The 14,923-nt window shown below is 35.7% G+C and overlaps 1 protein-coding gene and 1 long non-coding RNA gene across 3 annotated transcripts in view; one reads left to right on the forward strand and one right to left on the reverse strand.

Moving 5' to 3' along the window:
• Positions 1 to 14,923, forward strand: part of LOC150100096 (uncharacterized) — a 384,171-nt gene that overhangs the window by 86,905 nt on the left and 282,343 nt on the right. Inside the window, exon 2 of one of the 2 annotated variants that reach the window (XM_090402894.1) lies at positions 9,545 to 9,628. The gene's annotated coding sequence lies outside the window, so the exon portion shown is untranslated. The remainder of the gene's footprint in view (positions 1 to 9,544; positions 9,629 to 14,923) is intronic. The other variant, XM_090402895.1, reaches the window with a different exon arrangement.
• The window catches only part of LOC150100097 (uncharacterized), a 142,459-nt gene that overhangs the window by 14,968 nt on the left and 112,568 nt on the right, over positions 1 to 14,923 (reverse strand). The window lies entirely within an intron of this gene.

The following is a 14,923-nucleotide window of genomic DNA, read 5'->3' on the forward strand; positions in this document are numbered from 1 at the left end:
AATGGAGGAAAGAGTGCTGTAAAAGGAGTTAGAGATGATAAAGGTGACATGAAAACAGGAGAAAAAGATATCCTTGAAGTATGGAGTAATTACTTTGAAAAACTGCAAAATGAAACAAGTACTGATGACAGCACAGTGGTAAAAAACACTGACCAGGCATGCAGTAAGGAATACATATCCATACTTGAAGTAGAAAAAAACCATTAAAGGCTTGAAATGTGGAAAGGCAGCAGGAGTAGATGATATTCGACCAGAAATGCTGAAGTATGGTGGTATAAGAGTCTTACAGTGGCTGCACTGCATAGTTCAGAAAGCCTGGACAGAGGGACGAATTCCCGATGATGGGAGTAGAGCTCTCATAGTACCCATATATAAAAGGGGCAATAAAACTGAATGTGAGAATTACAGAGGTATTTCCCTACTGAGTGTTCCTGGCAAGATCTATGCAAGTATACTTGAGAAACGGTTGAGAAGAATTGTGGAAGAAAAGCTTGGTGAAGAACAAGCTGGATTCAGGCCAAATAGAGGCTGTCAGGATCAGATCTTCACTTTACGACAAATAGTTGAGAAAGCATGGGAATGTAACAAAGATCTGTATTTAAGTTTTGTCGATTTGGAAAAGGCATATGACAAGGTACTAAGAGAGAAGCTATTCAATATGCTGCAGTTATATGGTGTCAATGGGGCATTATATCAAGCAATACTTAGTCTTTATCTGAGTTGTAAGTCAGCAGTTAGAATTGAAGGAAGTACAGGAAGATGGTTTAATGTTAAATCTGGTGTGAGATAAGGATGTACATTATCCCCTCTGTTATTCATTATCTATATGGATCACATTATGAAGGAAAGTGGTATTAAACATGATATCAAAATTGGAGATGTTAATGTCAGCTCTTTGCTTTATGCAGATGATGTTATACTTCTAAATAAATCTGCTACAAGTCTGCAAGATTCTCTGACTAAATTGAATAGCTGTTGTAATAGATATGGTATGAAGGTCAGCAATAAAAAGACGAAGATGATGAAAATAGGCAGAATCATTGAAAATGTCAACTGTGTTGTGAATGGAGAACCTGTGGAACAAGTAAAATATTTCATCTACTTAGGCACGATTTTTACTGAAGATGGTAAATTAAATATAGAAATAGACAACAGAATCAGCAAAGCTGGTATGGTGGGAAGTCAATTGAATAAATTCATATGGAATAAGAGAGAAATTAGTCAGAACACTAAATCTGTATACAAGAGAGTGTTTAAACCAGTTTTAACTGATGGATCTGAGAGCTGGGTCAGAAGTAAAACACTTGACCAAAGACTAGAGACAGCAGATATGAGAGTCCTGAGAAAGATTATAGGCGTGAACAGATGGCATCAGTGGCAATATCATATTAAAAACGAGGATATTAGGAAAGAACTTGACATTGTCAGCATCCAGGAATGCGTTAATAGAGCTAATCTCAGGTGGTATGGTCACTTAAACAGAATGGGCGAGGAAAGATTAGCAAAACAAGTGTTCTCTGCCAGGTTGGCAGCAAAACGACCCAGAGGAAGACCAAGATATAGGTGGATTGATACAGTACAAAGTGCCTTAGACGATAGAAATATAAAATCTGATAATGTTGGAGTCTTGACAAGTAACAGACTGATTTGGAGAAAAATTGTAGATAGGAAGTTAGTAATGATGTAGTTTTTTCATGTAGTACTATCATATCCTGTACACCCCTTGAGGGTACATGGCAGGAATTTGATGATGACGATGATGAGAAAATTTAGATTTTTATATGTTTGTCAGCAATTAACAAGGATATCAAAATTCAGTAATGAACTTAGTTCTGATGTACTTGTATGTCAGAACTCCATTTTGCATTATTCCATGTACATGCCCTAATAACTCTGTGAAATGAAATATTATTATTATTCCTGATACCTCCAATATGGTTTCACATTATGCCATGTACACTTCCTGATAACTACTCGTATATGAAATATGACTGTTATTACCTGCCATGTCACTTCATTCTAGCATAATCAAGCACTCTTCTGTTTAGTGTATGTTGCTGTTCTTCTACATCTCATTTACTTCTATCTCAGATTTCAATGCAATGAGTCTTCAGGAGTTCATTTTCTTCTTTTAGTATTATCACCATTATCAACATATTTTCCAATGTTAAATTTTTTTCCATTTGATTTATATAACTATTCTTATGTAAAGAAGGGAGATGGCAAGTAGCAGTAACTTTGCTTGCACAGTAGGTTTTACGCTAGATCACAAGCTCTACCACAACTTACACCGCTCGATCCTCCATCTACACACTGACACTATCCATTATCTACTACCCAATAACAATCTTTCTGTCTAATAATTTTTGTGTTCCTGGGCCAAATTGCCTGTATGTAGGATGAAAAACCAGAGTATCCAGGAGATAAAAAACCCTGATACCTCCACATGAGATTGGCTAACTCGCCTTCAAATGAAAAAGTCCATATAAAATTCCTCTTATCAGTGATCCATGACAAGAATCAACTCCAAGTCTTTTTTTCAATCAAAGGGTACAATATTTCATTGTTCTTCCAACTGCAATATGGAGGCACTGAAGTTAGTGACATCTTTCTAAGATAAAATCCTGTGAAGACTATCCAGACAGGATGAGTAGTCATTTTATAATGCCCCCCCCCCCCCCCCAAACATAGATGGCATATTTGTGAATTCACATGGGTTTATTCCTTTTTTTTAAATAATGGATAGAGATTATTATTTATTATTTTATTATTATTTTTGGTAACCTCCATGGAGTCAACAGACTCATCGTGGAAGGCCCACTCAACCAGCAACATGTGAGCTTTGAAGTTATTTACACAACCTGCATTTACAATGCATTCCACTCACCAACAAGTGTTTATTTCAATATATTTAGGTTATTTTAAGACACATCACAATGTACTGCTAGAAGGGAATGTGTGAATGTCTCAAAACTCATTAAAATTATGCTGAATGACAGAGCATAACAATCAGAGTGGATTTTTTGCAGTTCTAACTCAATAACCTCTCCTCCTCCTGAAGCTAGAGATTTTTCAGCCTTCTTTCCAAATACAATCTTCTCAAAACAGTTATCTATCTGTTACAGTAGTAACCTGTTTTTCTGATTTTACTGCATACTATCTTTTGCAATAAGACTGCACTTTCTAGATGTAGTTGGCAGGCAAGGCCCTGCTTGTAAATGCCTTATCATGTGAGTCTTATAAAACTTTTTTGCTTCCCAAACTTATTATCTTACTGTTTATCCTAGACACATAAGCATTTGCTGTTACAGTGACCCGGAGTTATTAAAATATAGCAGCTGAGTTTTATGAAGCTATCTTCCCACCTTTTTTTTTAAGCTACTATAATCCATACTGGTCCTATAATCAGATGGAAAGTGCTTCATCACATTCTGGCAATGACCCCTAATAAAGAATAGCTAATCATTGGCATAGTTTTTTTTTTTTTTAAGCTTCTCTAAATTTGAAAAATTATGTGAAATTAAGTTGTTTTTATGGTTGAGCCATTTTTTTTTTTGAAAATTGTGTCAAAGATAAGTAAATCTGATGCAAAAATGTTCCGCTTTTAGTAATCCAACTACACATACTTTTATTTCTTGTGCTTTCAACATTATAGATAAAGGAATAGTAGTCTATCCTTTTGACATCTGAACTGCATTCCATCTTATAGGTCTTGGATGATTTTTTTTTATTATATTATTTACACTTCTTCCAAACAAAATAATTAAAATAAAACAGAAACCTTTATTTAAATTTACATAAGTGAAAATGGCAGGATAGTCAAAGCTAAGCCTGAAATAATAGTCACAAGTGATACTAAAACATTTCTTCTACATGAGCAGTCAGTATAAGTGAAGATAATAAGTATTTTTAGATACAGAATTCTCAGAAATTTCCATATGGTTGCCAGTTGACCTTCAGCTTTATATCAAGTGTTCTGAAAAGTGTGACAATACTATCCATGATGTAGATATACACTTACATTCCATATTCATTATAATTCTTAATGAAATCATTAATATTAATAAAATTGCTTTCCTCTCTCTCTCTCTCTCTCTGGAAAATCAAGCATATGCCTTTTAAATGTGTTTCATATAAACCAATTTTGTATTAAAAAAGGATTAAATGTATCCCTCTCTCACACCCACACTTAAGAGAGAGATACATTCAATCTTTTTTTAATACAAAATCTGTTGCCTTATGATGCTATATTACATTTCTTAAATGTTTATAGTTTATATTGTTATGTTTTGGTAGAACAATAAAAAAAATCATTGCAAAAAATTCTTAAGTTCAACATCCACAAAAAAAAAGATGGGTATTCATAAATCAGATCCAAAGATCTTCTATACAACCATTCTCTATTATGATGATTAAAAAATGACTTAGTTTCTATAACTGATCACATCATTTTTGCATTCCAAATACAAGTTCCAGTCAGAGTTTGTTCATGGATGCTCTACTACTGCTGCTGAAATTCTGCTTCAGTTCTTTGATGTTGTAAAGCTGTTTCTGTAAGGAGCATTCTTCAGAGAGTCCTGATCAAAAAGCATGGGGTAGAGATCCAGAGAGCATGGCAAGACCAGCCATATCTATGGATCAACTTCACCCACACCTGTAGATGGTAGGTGAATTTCATTGCTAGACAAGACAATTACGCTACTTAGTGGAGGCCTGAAGTAGCTTGAAATGTCCATTTTGTTTTCTAGAGCAATGTTTTGGATTTTCCAACTCTTAACTCTCATGGTATTAATGTAGTATATGTTTATAAGTTTTTCCAGGTGTGATTTACATTAAAAAAAATCTCATATGTGCATAAATTATCCAGGACTTATCTAGAAAAATGCTCAGTCTTATCCTGTTTGAAAAATGTCTTCAAAATTAACCCATGGTATTAATGTGCTATAAGGGGGAACAACCAATTCTTAAACATAATCAATTCCCTGATGATCTAAGTCCAGCTGTTTATGAAGATATCTGAGGGATATTGCTTTGTAGAGATATGTGTTTAGTAAGCACTGATGCTTACAAGTTTATGACCAGTGAGGAGATCTGATAGAATACAATTGTTGTCACTGTTATATGGTGTTACTGAAGCAACTAAGGCTATCAAGTATTATGTGTCTGGTCATTGTTATTTATTTATTTTTATCAATCTCATACATGATAGGTTGCAAAACTTAACACAATAGTGTTGTGTGTGGACAAGTAATTAAGGAGAAAGAAGAAATCTGTTAATGTATTTCTTGAACAGCTAGAGGTCACAGTCCTTGGAAAAAAAGTATGGGCAAGAGTGTGTCAAAGACCAGATGAATAGAACGTAAGTGAAGGATGAAAAGTTGGTTCAGGAAGTTTAAAGCTGAACTGCATATGGATATATTGGTAGCTACTTGTATTTTTACATGTTTAAAAGGAAGCAGAATAATGGTAATAGCCAGTTGGGTAGAGCAGCCTGGAAATACTTATAGAAAATACATAATATAGTAACAGAGTAACTATGAGTAAGAGATTAAAGGAAATCCATGAGAGAAGGGTCTCTCATGTACTTCTGTAGCACAACTAGAAGAACAACAGTATGTTGTATCCTTGGTTGGAAAAGGTTTTCAAAGGAAGGGGTAGGTTAGCCAATCCTCATACAGAAGTAGCAGGGTTTTCCAGTATTCGCTATAGTGCTATGTGTAGATGATGATTGGTAGTTGTGGTTATATGTAGTAGTTGGTGGATTAAATGGTCGAGATTGAGAGTTGTAGAGTAGAGTGCCCTCCCTCAATGAGTCCTTGAAGGTGTCATATGTAATGATAACAATAATTATAGAGGGTCATCTATTAAGTGGACTGCCCTCTTTTGGATAGCATCAAGCATTCTTAGGAAAGTTTTTTGGTGCACTATCCCAAATGTGGGAATACTATTCTAAAGATAAGTGGATTTTATTATTATTGCACAAGAACTTCTTGGAGTCACAGGACTCATCGTGGGACATATTACACAATACAAAGTATCATACTATTCCTTAAACTCATTCACTGTTTATGCTTTCACCACTCCATTGGGCAATACATTCCACAGTCCACTCTCCATGCAAAAATTCACTTCTCACTCTCTTCCTCACCACTTCCATTTACAATTTCCAGGGATGGCCCTTGTTCTTTCCCCTTTATTACACTCTCTCGAAAGTTAATTTATCCTTTTCAAACCCCAGTGACCAGATCTGAGCACAGTAACCCAGATGTGGTCTGATCAGAGCCACTACTCTTCTATCTCTTCTGGTCAATGTCCTCCTCAATATTGCAGCTATCCTTAACCACCTTCACACTATGTCCCCTAAACTTCAAATTTCTATCAATCATCATTCCAAGATCCCTTGCAGTTCGTGTTACTTTATTATTATTATTATGTGATCCTCCAGGGAGTCCAAAGACTCATTGAGGGAGGGCACCTACTCTACAGCTCTCTGTCTCCAACTACACCAACGTCATCTACCACCCATCACTACTAGCATTTCCAAAAACAATCACAAACATCCATGCCCACGGTGGGATTCAAACCTGCAGCCTTCTGGCTGGAGAGTGGATACGCTAACCACTTGGCCAACCAGGCCAGCAAAAAAATTCCTCTAGTCGCCGACTAGATTTGAAAGCAAGTCTTCCTTCTTGTGGTCAAGTGCTATGGTGTGCAAACGCTACATCCACTGAGCTACACAGGTTTAAGTAGGCTTTATTATAAAAAGGCAAGCAAATTATTGAAACAAGAGCAAAATTTGCTGTTTTAAGGATACTTGTGACATGAAGATTGAATAATATAAGCATGTAGACACAGGAAAGATATTTAATTAACCAAATATTTTGGTTAATTAAATATCTTTCCTGAAAATTGAAGATGGTCTGAAAATTTCAGACCATCTTTAGTGGTATTACAAGAACAGTTTTAAAAAAAATACAAGGTGGAATACTAACAATAGATCATTTAAAAATAGAACAAGCTGCGTGATGTTATATCACTAAATATTAAAGAGAATATTTTTAAGCAGAGACATGATTGAAATAAAGATATTAATTAATAATATTAAATAACATAAAATTAATACGAATTAATGAGTTATCCTGATTAGACTTTCCCAGATTTTTGATATAGATATACAGTCATTCCGATTCAGGTTAGGACGATGGAGTAAGGCCTCTACGCTTTCTTTGAATAAACGTTCAAATTTATAGCGGGATCTATATAAGAGGCGAGTTTTTGACCAAAGGATGTTGTGGTTAGTTTCAATCCTGTGCTGAGCCAATCCAGATTTTTCAGGTTTGTTGTGATGAATGGAGGATTGATGTTCTTGGATTCTTTTTTCAAGAGAGCGTCCAGTTGGATTGGATCAGCATGGGATTGAAACTAACCACAACATCCTTTGGTCAAAAACTCGCCTCTTACATAGATCCTGCTATAAATTTGAACGTTTATTCAAAGAAAGCAGAGGCCTTACTCCATCGTCCTAATCTGAATCGGAATGACTGTATATCTATATCAAAAATCTGGGAAAGTCTAATCAGGATAACTCATTAATTCATATTAACTTTATGTTATTTAATATTATTAATTAATATCTTTATTTCATGTCTCTGCTTAAAAATATTCCCTTTAATACTTAGTGATATAACATCACATGGCTTGTTCTATTTTTAAATGATCTATTGTTAGTATTCCACCTTGTATTTTTTTTTTTTTAAAACTGTTCTTGTAATACCACTGAAGATGGTCTGCAATTTTCAGACCGAAATATTTGGTTAATTAAATATCTTTCTTGTGTTTACGTGCTTATATTATTGAAACAAGAGCATTCCTTAACAAATCCATTCTGACCTTTGCAGACAACCTATGATCCAGAGTACTGAATCATACACAACTGTGTATGTCTGCCCAAGTACACAATCTCTTACTAATTTCTCCAAAATGTTAAAAACTACAGAAGAAATATAAACCAGTCTATAGGTATGGTGCTATCCCACCTTCCTTCCACTCCTAGGCCACCTTTCCTAGTCAGACTTTCACTGAAAAGCCAGGTCAATGGAGCTGTCAGTTGCTTAGTATTCTCTTAAAATACTTGGCAAAATCCCAATTAGTTCCCTGCTTTAATGATATCCAGAGTACTTAGTATTTGAAGCACATTCTCCTCATGCATTTCTATGCCTTGAATCCTCTCCATCCTTCTTGTAATAAAACCTACTTTTCCAGGATGAAATATCCCAATAGTGGTCATTAAATGACTCTACTACATCAACTTCTTGTATTTTAGTTTTGTCTTCCTTACTATGCTGGTCACATTCTTGGCCTTAGTCTTATATTCCTCATGCAACTTTTCTCCACCCCTCTCTTTACACTTTTTTCCATAACCTCTTTTTCATCTGCAGTTTTTCTGTTTGATTTCATTAGTCATCCACTTTACATAAAAACATTTTATATTTTATACTTGAGGTATATACAACTTGTTACTGCTAATAAATATTTCTTCGCTACTTCCCATGCACTGGCGATATCCCTCCTTTCTGATTCTTCTATCCATAGACAGTTCTTGGCAAGTAAATCAGCAGATCGAGAGAGAGAGAGAGAGAAATGTAAAAGAGAGCCAAGCTTTGTGCATGGATGAGATTGGCTGGGTGAAGGAGGGAGAGTGGGTTAAGAAAGTTCTAGGATGTTGAGAAAATGATGAGAATTGTCTGATATTCTAGTTGGTAGATAGAATATTTGTATTAGATTATTACTAATCCCGTGCTCTCTCCAGTTTGATTTGTGAACTTAGAGAGGAGAAACAATATTGAATTACAAATATTAATGTTTCCAAGAAAGATTATCCCAGTGTTTGGGTAATTAGCCCATAGAAGATCAACCTTTAGAGATAAATAATCAAAGAGGCAGGAGTAGTTATCTGAATTAGAAGAGCATTAAAGGCAGCAAATGAAAGCAACAAAGTTTAGCAAGGAAATTTTGAACCAGAGTAGGTCACAAAGAGGAGATTTAAGGTTCAGCAATCTCTGATATACAATGGAGATAGTGTGTTCTCTGAATGATCTGCTTATTTTGCTGGATAAAAAAACTCAAGTTTCCTGGAGGGGGAAAAGCCCTGTCATTGTTTGATGCCAACAACTAATTCACCTTCAACTGAAAAGTCTTTACACAGGTTCTTTATATCCTAAATCAGATTTGAACGGAGGTCTTGACAACCAAAAGGCATCACTAAATATCCAAAGGAAAGATTTGTATATTCATGGAGGATTTTACAATAATGTTTTATATCACTGATGGAAATGCTTTATTAATTTATGCTTTAAACCAGTGTTACAACTGGTTTCAAATTTCTTATTTACATACTGTATTATGAAATAGAGACTGCTATTTGTAATAAATACATTTTAGATATCAAGTTTTCTTACTAAATGCATGCACATATTATATTCACTTTGAATTAATTTACTGAATCTTAATTTATGCATGTTTCCTGTTTTTTTTTTGTTTTAAGGATTTGGATAATTATATACCGGACTGTAGGACAATGACAGAGGCCTCAATTGTAGAAGATAACTGTTACAAATAAACTCTGTATGTAAGTGCTTTAAGCAACTACATATATATATATATATAATTAGTTCTATGAAACAATTGTCTCTTATCAGAGGATGATTATAACTGGTAAAACAGTTTATCTTCAAGTGAAAAAAAAGTAAAGAAGGTTACCATTTAAATCTGATTGACAACTTTCACTTTTTTTTTTTCATGTTAATTATTCTTATACCAAAATTCTTGAAACTACTATGGTATTATAGTTTTGTGTATTTCCCATATGTTTTGGTACTTTTACATTACTATGTTTTGCCTACCAATAGAATTACAGGATTATCCAAATAGAATTATACAGGATCATGCACATCATAAAATAAACTTGAATTTTTCAATATTAATGAAAACTTTATAGAACTAAATTGCTACAGACAAAGCTTATAATTGTATCTTTACAAAGGCAAAAATAAATAACAAATGTTCAAAATGGCTGCATTGTTTTTGAATGCAGGCACATGATCTTTTTACCAAATTGGAAGCAACTCTTCAAAGCATGAAATTACTGACTACCGTGATTGCTTCAGTGATGTTTGTCTTCAGTTCATCAATTGTGTGAAACTTTTTTTATAAAACTTACCTTTCAGGTAACCCCATAATAAGAAATCTGGAGGTGACATATATGGTGTAGTGTTGCCAATTTAGCTCTTTTGGAGCTAGATCTAGCTCTTTTTTTTTCTTACCTAGATCCTTCAGAACTAGTTTCAGCTCTTTTTAGTTGTTTTTATAACTTACTGTTAAAGAAAGAAATTGTTTTAAAAGTTTTCCAGATGTTTGCATTTGATAAGGAATTGTATTGTATGTTTGGTACGAGCATCATACACGCTTCAAATGCATGATGACGTCAGTCAGTCACGTGGCCCAGCAGTCTGCCATTTTGTCATTTTAAAGTTGATAGCACTGCTACAAGTTAGTCTTTGCACAGTGTTCAGTTGGTAGTTACGATTACGAATGGGAAGTTTTCAAAGACTGATCGTAATTCGTTGCAGTAAAGAGTTGTATACTCTTCTTCAAAAATGAGCAAAGAGAAAAACTAAAGCTTACAAGCAAAAATTTAGGAGGGAGTGGTTGCAAATGGGAATGTTTAGTAAATGGTTATGTGAAGTTCTTGGTGACGCTACAAAAGGCCACTGTAAGTTTTGCAGATGTAATATAGCTGCGAAATATTGTCAGCGTGTAAAGCATAGCAAAAAACATCCTTATATGGAACTGCAGCAAGAAACATCTTGCTGCAGTTCCATATAAGGCTGTTCCAATCACAAAATATGCTTGTGAAAAAGTCTGATGAGACCATGAACTTTGAAGGTAGGTTAGCATTATTTCTTTGTTGTCACTCATCATTCAACAGTTGCGATCATCTTGTAGATCTTTGCAAAAATATCATCCCAGACAGTCAAATTATGCCAAAGGTAAAAATGCACCGAACTAAGTGCTCTGCAATTGTAAAGAATATTCTAAGTGAACATTTTGAAGAAGATCTAATTGTGGACATTGGAGATGAAAATTTCAGCTTGCTAATAAATGAATCGAATGATATCACAGTGAATAAGATTTTAGGAATGGCCATCATTTATTATAGCAGGATTTTCAACAAAATTATGCATATATTTATGAGCATGATGGTTCTAGAAAAGTGTGATGCTAGTGGTATTGTGGCTGCACTGAAAAAAGAGCTCTTGACGAAGAAACTGGACATTAAAAATCTCATTGCAATCGGTACACACAATGCCAGTGTTATGGTTGGTGTCAATAATGGCTTTTATGAACAACTGAAGGCATATATTCCCTCCTTAATTTTAATTAGATGTGTATGCCATTCATTACAACTGGCAATGTCTCACACTTGTGCAGAATCTCTCCCAAGAAAATTAGAATTTTTAGTTGCTGAAATGTATAAGTGGTTTCACATTCTTCTTCAAGACAAGCAGCATACAAAGAGCTGTATCAAACTATCAATGAAAATGATGCTCCTCTGAAAATTGTAAGCAATTGTGCAACAAGGTGGCTCTCCATTGAACCTGCAGTAGGCAGAATTTTCAGCCAGTGGTTGGAATTAAAAACTCACTTCGAAGTCGTGAGTGTGACTGAGAAATGTTACAAAGCTCAAATTTTGTGGGAGATGTACAAAGATGAAAGGAATCTGTTGTACCTTTTATTTTTGCATCCTGTTCTAGTTCAAGTTCAGCAAGTTAACAACATTTTTGCATCTAAGAGTGCAGATAAGATGATATTGTTTGAAGACCTTTCTCGTTTGATTCGCTCTATTGCTAATATGTTAGTGCTACCATCATCCACAGTCGATCCTCTAGAGTCAGAGATTGATGGCTATTTGGATCTCAGTCCAAATCTTGGTTACAGATTTGAAAGAAAAATTTCAGAGTTGATGATACAAAAGAAAATAACACAAAATGATGAGTGAAATCTTAGAAGTAGAGCAAGACAGTTTCTTCTTGGTCTCTTCAAACAGCTTAAGCAAAGGTTGCCTGAAAACTTGAATATTTTAAGAATGATGTCTTCTTTTTCTGTTGACAATCCTAAAACATATAAAAGAACCTGCTACTCCCATCTTAGAAATAATGCTGAAAACAGAAAAAGATGTTGCTGCTGCTGAATATCACTACAATACTATCCACTTAAATAAATGGACAAATATAGAAAACACTGAGCTATTCTGGACTGAAGTATGAGAATATAAAGATGCGTCTGGAATGAATCCATTTAAAGAAATTGCTCAGTGTGCAATAAATTTATTAATGCTGCCAAATTCTAATGCAGAAATTGAACGAATTTTTATTATTATTATTATTCAGGCCTCTGTGGAGTCAAAAGACTCATCGTGGGAGGTCCTTCCTAAGAAACACAAAGTCTATCAAGACTCATCGAGGGAAGGTCCCCTCCCTAAGAAACACAAAGTCTATCATACCACTCCTTGAACGCACTGCCCGTTCTTGCTCTCACCACTCCATCAGGCAATGCATTCCATTGTTCAACCACCCTCCATGCAAAGAAACCACTCCTCACCCTCTTGCTCACAGTTTCCTTTCGTAAATTCCAGGGATGGCCTCTTGTCATCACTCCTTCCCGCTGTTCAACCAAGTGAAAGAACTCCCCAGTGTCAACCCTGTAACCACCTCTCAACAGTTTAAAAGTCTCAATCATATCACCTCTCCTTCTTCTATCCACCAAACTCTGCAGTCCACATTCCCTAAGCCGATCCTCATAACTATCATTGTACACTCCTGAAAAAATCTTTGTTATCCGCCTTTGTACCCTTTCCACAGTTAATTTATCCCCATCAAATTCTGGGGACGAAATCTGAGAACAATAGTCCAAGTGTGGTATGATCAGGGTCTTATACAACGGAATGATAACTGTTTTATCTCTGCAGGTCAGTGTCACCTTTGCAATATGTCCCCTAAATTTCAGGTTTCTATCCCAGATCTCTTGTCTCCCCTACTTCCTCCAGTATAACTCATCCCATAGAGTATGCAGTGTCCCATCAATGTTTCCCAAACCTCAAGACATTACATTTTGCTGCATTAAACTGACACCCCCATTCATTTGCCCATCTGTCTAGCTTATTCAAGTCCTCTTGCAGGGCTGCTGCATCTGCACTATTACTAATAATCCTTCCCAGCTTCGCATCATCTGCAAACAACTAAATATCCCCTTGCAATCCACTGACAATGTCATTGATATAAAGGTTAAACAATATAGGTCCCAGTACTGAGCCCGGTGGGACCCCACTTGTAACCCTCTGCTTCCTTGAAACTGCCCCACCATACCAACTCTCTGATACCTATTGGACAGCCAATCCTGAATCCAGTTGACCAATCTGACATCCAGACCCATGTGCTGCAACTTAAATATCAGCTTATCATGTGGCACCCTGTCAACTGTCTTCGCTAAGTCTAAGAAAATGGCAGTATATGCCTTTCCCTCATCTAATACTCTTGTAACTTTATCATAAAAGGTTAACATATTGCTAAAACAAGAGTGCCCCTTCACAAATCCATGTTGACTCTCACAGATAACATTATCCTTATCTGCCCAATGCTGTATACGGTCCTTCATTACTTTCTCCAAGATCTTACTAACTACTGATGACACACAAACTGGTCTATAATTAGATACTTCCAGTCTGCTACCGCCCTTATGCAATGTCACTATTTTACCTTCCTTCCATTCCATGGGCACCTTTCCAGCAGCAGACTTTCACTGAAAAGCCAGGTCAAAGGCACTGTCAGTTCCCTAGCACATTCTCTCAAAACTCGTGGTGAAATACCATCCAGTCCCACAGCTTTACTGACATCCAGAGTACACAGTATTTGAAACACACTCTCCTCCTGTACCTCTAAACGTTGAACCTGCCCTATCCCTCTAGCATTAAAACTGACTCCTCCAGGATGAAATACTCCAATAAAGCGTTCATTGAGCAATTCTACTATGTCCGCTGCATCAGTCACTCTATTCCCATTTTTATCCCACAATATCATTCTTCCACAGTCATTTCTCCTCCTACTGGCCACATATCTAAAAAATTCCCTAGGATTTTCTTTGGATCTTAGGGCTAATCTCCTCTCATATTCCAGTTTCGTCTTCCTTACCATACTAGTCACTCTTCATGCATCTTCTCTTCTTCTGTCTCCTTATATCTCTTCCACAGCCTCTTTTTTGCATGCAATTCCTGTTTAATATTGTTTGTCATCCACTTTACTCCAAATTGCGTCCTCTTCTTCACTTGTGGTATACAACTTACCATTGCTGATAACAAATATTCTTTCACAATTTCCCACGCACTGGTGATATCCCGGCCTTCCAATTCCTCCCTCCATGAAACTTTCCGAAGTTGACGTCTTAGACTATTATAATCACCTGCCTTATAATTTCACATATGTTCCCGTCTCTTTGATACTCCTGCATGTCTATTCATTTTCCAAGTCAAAACTATATGGTCACTCTCTCCAACTGGTGGGAGAGATGTCATCTCACTTATTATCAACTCTTCTGATGCTATAATCAAATCCAAAATTCTTGAACCTCTTGTTCCCTCTATTACATGTTGCCTAAGACATTTGTCCCTCAAGAATTCTAGAAATTCCATTCTCTTATTGCTACATGCATCTTCCTCTCCCCAGTTTATACTACTGTAGTTAAAATCTCCCATAACAATCATTCTTCTTGCACTTGCCAAACTCAACTGTCTAAAGAAAGTTCTATGAATGTAGTTAAAACTAAATTAAAAAACAAGATGGAATTGCCAATGCCGACAGCTATTTTGTCA

This window comes from Typopeltis vanoorti, chromosome 13 (assembly GCF_054136105.1).
Source record: "Typopeltis vanoorti isolate ZY-2024b chromosome 13, IOZ_Tvanoo_1.0, whole genome shotgun sequence".
In the NCBI taxonomy this organism is placed as follows: domain Eukaryota; kingdom Metazoa; phylum Arthropoda; class Arachnida; order Uropygi; family Thelyphonidae; genus Typopeltis; species Typopeltis vanoorti.